The sequence below is a fragment of the Fukomys damarensis genome, unplaced genomic scaffold (assembly GCF_012274545.1).
Source record: "Fukomys damarensis isolate Sample0158 unplaced genomic scaffold, DMR_v1.0_HiC HiC_scaffold_23, whole genome shotgun sequence".
In the NCBI taxonomy this organism is placed as follows: domain Eukaryota; kingdom Metazoa; phylum Chordata; class Mammalia; order Rodentia; family Bathyergidae; genus Fukomys; species Fukomys damarensis.
This window is the reverse complement of record NW_022900935.1, coordinates 63,993,998-63,999,355: the sequence shown is the minus strand read 5'-3', so window position 1 is coordinate 63,999,355 and position 5,358 is coordinate 63,993,998.

Genomic DNA, 5,358 nt, shown 5'->3' with positions numbered 1-5,358 from the left:
AAAAAAAAAAAAAAAAAAAAAAAAAAGGCACCTGAAATAGAGATCAAATAGGGACACATTCCATGGCTGTTCTTCATACAGTCCTTCGCAGGCCAAGGACCACCGGAAATCGATCTCTGCCATGATGGCATGATTCGTTTGCCCAAGCATGATGGCTCTTGGGTTTGCTCAGTGTCCTGCGTGGGCCCTGCAATTTCAGCCTCTGCTTGTGGTTCCCGACTGGGTCTCACAGTGTGCCTGGCCCTGCAGGTTGGTGGCTGAAACCAGCTTTTCCGTGTCAGCTGGCCCAGGGGAGCCGAGGCCTGCCCTACATAAGCCTGTGCCTGGGCCGCAGGGGAGCGAGTGCTTAATATGGAGCTCAGGGGGAGCTGAGGAGGTGGGGAGGGGCTGGGACAGAGTGGGAAGTGGGTAGAAGGGGGACTGTCAGACAGATGTCGGGGCAGAGGCCCCGGGGTTCTCAGTGAGACTGCAGAACCAGCCAGTGGGGCGCGTATGGAGGGCTGAAGGTGCAGACCAGAAAGACAGATAGGGCGGGTAGGGACCCTGTGCACAAGCAGGGTCCCCACGGGCCCAGGGCTGACAGTTTGAAGGGTTAAACCATAAAACAGAGGAAAGGTCTGTGCTGCTCTGCTGACTGGCATCACGTGGAAACAGTAGGAGGACCCACTCAGGACAGGCTGGGGAGAAGGGCTGATCTGGGTGGGGTGAGAGCCTGGCCCCGTGGGTTCTCCCTTCAGCCTCCCGAGGGGCTCCTACTGTTCGGGGCTGTGGGAGAGAGGAATGAGGGCAGGAAGAAGGGTGGAAAGCAAAAACAAGTCCCCTCTGACCAGCACCTGGACCCTGACGATGGCCTGGGGGCTGCTTGTGTGGGCACTAGGTCTACATAACCTGGTCACCCCCACAAGCACCCTGGAGTTGCACAGCCCCCACCCCAGACTGAGTGCACCCTCAGCACCAGTTTGACAGCCTGGGGCAAGGAGCAAGGGACTAACAGGGTGGATGGGAAGGACCACATTTGCGTGAGTGCGCGTGTGCGTGCGTGCGTGTGTGCGTTCATTCCGAGCCGAAGATGTACAGCGATCCCTGCTGCCCACTGCCAGGCCCCCGTGCCCCCTGGGGAGGCTGGTGGGGCTCACCTGAGTACAGTGAGGCTAGGAGCGACAGATTCCAGGAGGATGGATGGGGAGGCTGAGGATGGAAGTCCAGGAGACCCGGCTGTTCCAGGGCCCCAGAGACCTCTGCCCGGAGCAGCTATGAGTACAGGGGAAGATCTTCAAAGCCTGGACCCTGGGGGAGCTGGGAGGCATTGGTGGCCTTACATGGCCAGCGGGCCCACAAACCTTCCACCCTACCGCAGCCTTGTCCTGCAGCCCCAAGGGCTTCCTCTGAACTCCCAAGCCCTAGGGATGACAGGTGGCTGCCCTGTATCCCCAGGGTGCCCACAATCTGAGGGTCTGGGAGGTCCCCTCTGGGGGGTTGTGACCTCACCTCCCTGGGACAGAGGCCATCACAGGCTGCATTTTCCCGGTGCTTCTTAAGGCTGTTAAAGACCCCATGCTCTTATCTTTAGTTTCTCTTTCCCCCAAGGCCACAGCGGTCCGGAGAGGTTAAACCTGTTTCTCCAGGGCCAAGCCCATAAAGGGCAACCTGGCCTGTGATAAGTTAAAGGTAGCTCACTCCTCATAAATAAGCAATAGCCCACCCCAAAAATGATAAGAGGACCTTCCTTTCTTTGTTCTTTTCTTCTTCCCTCTCTCCTCTCTCCCTAACCTGCCTTCCCTAATAAAATCTCCCGGCCCTCTCGGTGTGTGGCCTAGTTGTTGAGCATCATCGCTGTGCCTCTACAGTCCTCATTCCCTTTTATGTATCATCACCAGCTGCCTACTCTCTGTCAAGCCATGGGGCTGCCCTGCCTTCAGGTGGCTTCTTGCTGGGTGCGGAGACTGCTGTTTGGAAGGGTTGAAGGGGAAGGTCCTGAGACAGGTGGTTGTGTCAGTGTCGGGCTTGGGCTCCTCCCCAGATCAACCAGACCCAAGGACAGCTGGTCAAGCCTGGATTTGGAGACCTTGAGACACGGGACAGAAATGGTGATGCACTTGGGCAAAGAGAGCCTAGCCCTGGGGGCTGCAGAGCCTCATCTCCCTACCGGAACTCTTTGGGCTCATGGGCTTTGGGAGAGGGAGCAGGAAGGAGCTCAGGGCTGTCACCCCTGGGGGACTGGGAAGAACCTCTGTCCACCCGCAGGACTGGGGGAGCCCGCCAAGGCCAGGCTGTGCAACTCTTCTTCTGAAAGGTGTCCATGACCTCTTGAGACTCAGCTGCCTGGCTCTGCCCAGCATGTAGCTGCCAACTCGCCTCTCAGCTCTGACCAGCCTCTGCGGCCCCTTGGTCTCTTGTGTCTCTGTCTCTGGGGATCTCTCTAGCTCTGTTGCTCTTACCCCAAACCTCCACCTCGCTACACCCCCTTTTACCCACGCTGCCTACATAGCTGTCCAGAGATGCCTGAGCCTGCCGACTGTCTCCCTGTGGAGGCCTTTTCGGCCGCTCGCCCACGCTGACCCTCCCTCCAGTTGTAGTCTTCATGTGCTGCTGTTCTGGGCCACCCAGAGCTGCCTGGAGCCACAGCCTCTGCCTTTCCTCTGGCCCCCAAAGCTTGGGTGCCTCACTGTTGAACGATGGGGACTTTGTACCTTTTCAGACCCATTCCCACAAGGGCATCTTCTCTTGATCAGTGTTCCCCAGGGAGGCTAAAGGCTGCTGGGTCCAGGCCCTCCCTCTGCTTCTCTTGCCTGCATGGCCCCTAGACAGGAAGCAAGAGCTGCAGCCTGTGTCTGGAGCGACCAGCTGGACAACCACAGCTGGGGCAGCATCAAGACCGTAGGAGTCTGTCAAGGACACAGGTGTGCTCTGCTAGGCCAGGACCTGGCCCTGGGGTGAGGCTCCCTAGTGGCCCCGCTGGTGACTTCTGGGAGCCCCCCGACTGGAGACAGGCAGTGGCTCTAACCTCAGAGCCAAAGGGCTGGCAGGACCTGGGCAGGGTCCCCAGTGCCAGGGGAGCTGCGTGTGGTGTGTTGCCTTGGGGGTGGTTCCCAGCCAGTGCAGCTGCAGCCTGCTGAGCAGACTCATCTCACCCCTCCGCACGGGCCGGCTCGAGAGCTCAGAGCTCCTCAAGGTGAGGAGGGCGTCCTTGACTGCTCCAGCCGCCCACATGGAGCTCTGGGCACCAAGGTCACTGCCAGCCGGGTGCTACACAGGAAGAGGGAGGTTGATGGGGAGGTTGCAGTCTAGAAGGAGGAGGCAGGGCTGAGGAGAGGAAATAAAAAGAGATTACATTTTTTAAAAGGCACTCTAGCTGTCTGCTGACTGTGTCCCTGGTCTCCATCCATTTTTATGGCCTGCTGGGCTCAGGCAGCTGGGCCCTGTCTGTCAGGGTGTGTGGAGGGTTGGGGCAAGCAGCCAAGCCCCCCAGGTGGCCTGGCCCACACGTCTCCCCTGCCTGGCTTCCCCCTGGGGCTGTGCAGGCAGCAGGAGCCCAGCCTGGGCAAAGCAGAGGTGCCCTGCGCAGGGGGTCCCCAGGGCCGAAGGGGAAGCTGCCCCCTGCGGGTAGCCACTATCGCTGTCCATCTATCCCCCTGACAGGTCAATTTTCTCCCGTGTTTTACAGGAGCTTGCAGGGCAGGAAATGTGATCCGGTGGCTGATTTATGTCCTCACCTGGTCTTTGTTCACAAGCCTTGCTCTGGCCCCCCACTCTCCCCCAGGGAATCCCGCCCTCTGGCTTCTTTCAAGGCCGGCACTCTTGCCTGAGCCAAGCCGGCCTTTTCAAGGTGGGGACACGGTGGCCTTCGAGGCTGGCTACCCCGCTGGTTTTCTGTGGAAGGGCTGCCACAGGGGATGCCTGAGTTTCTTGGCTGCACCCCATCTCATCCCCCTGTCGCCTGCAGAGTGTGATGTGGGACCCAAGGGTCTCAGGGCTCAGCCTCAGCCACGCTGGAGGGGCAGCTGTGAGTAAGGACAGAGTAATCCCCCAAAGACTTTTGTTTCTGTTTCTTGCCCTCAGAATTCTTTCCTGCTGCTGTAGCCAAGTCCTCTTATCACACCTGTGGGAAAGGGGAGATAAGAAGACCCTCATGTCCCTCTCTGCTGAAGAAGGGAGTGGTCAGGGGCCTGCAGTCCCCAGGCCATCTCAAAATGAGGGCAATCCGGTGGACACTGAATAGATTCTAATCTCTCTGAAGGGGTACAGACCATGTCTGGAAAGCTTTCAGGTGACAATTCCAAATGAGAACAGCTCAGCTTCATGCAGCCCCCAGCCCGGCCCCACCCAACCTCTGCCAGGGCTGCCCCAGTCCCTCAAAGACGAAATTCTGGGAGGCTGGAGTGTGGGTTTCCCGTGTGTCCGCAGCAGCTCGGTGAGGCTTTCAGGTGCTAACAGGGGTCATACCATTGCACCAGACAGACGAGATGCCATCCCCAGCCCTGTCTCCCCAGTGCCTGGGGGCTCCTGAAGAAGCTGCCCATGTGCTTAGGCAACCAGGATACACCAATCCCTCCATTCTGGGCCAGGCACACGAATGTATCAGAGTCCAGGGGCAGTGGCTCTAAGAGGAAGGTGAGTTCTGTCCCCTGTTTGGGTGCCCTGAGGCGTAAGGGGGTCCACATGGGGACCTTCATGGTGGGTGGCCTGATGAGAGACCCGAGTGTGGCTTGTGCTTATTCCCTGATAGCCGGGACACACTGCAACCTAGACCTTAGCCAGTGGGCTCTCCATGATTCTGTGCATTGGCTCCTAACCAAGTTACCAGGTGACAGGTTGGGCAGAACGCTGGCTTTGCGGCTGACAAGCTGTGCCCCTGGCCAGGCTCTGACCCCCAAAGGACAAGTGATGCTCCTTCCATGTCTTTCCACAGAAGTTCCTGCTTCTCAAGCTCCACCTTCAACTACTCATCTCATCTCTGAGATCCAATCATCCTTTCAACCTCAAACATTTTTTTTCTTTGGAGACAGGGTCTCACTGTGTAGTTGAGACTGAGCTGGAACTCACTATGTAGCCCAGGCTGGTCTCGAACTCACAGCGATCCTCCTGCCTCAGCCTCCCAAGTGCTGGGATTACAGGTGTGCGCCACCACACCCGGTCAACCCCAACCTTTTTGATGAAGAGAGCAGGCCTGCTTTCTGTTGCCAAAAACTGACTAGAAGCATGTGATTGATGTAAGACCCAGACGAATGAAACTAACAGGATAAAGATTTGAGTTTCCATCTAGAAAGAACCTTAGTCTATATCATAGTCATCAACCCACCCACCCACCCATCTGTCCACCCATCCATCCCTCCTTCCATCCACCCATCCATCCATCCA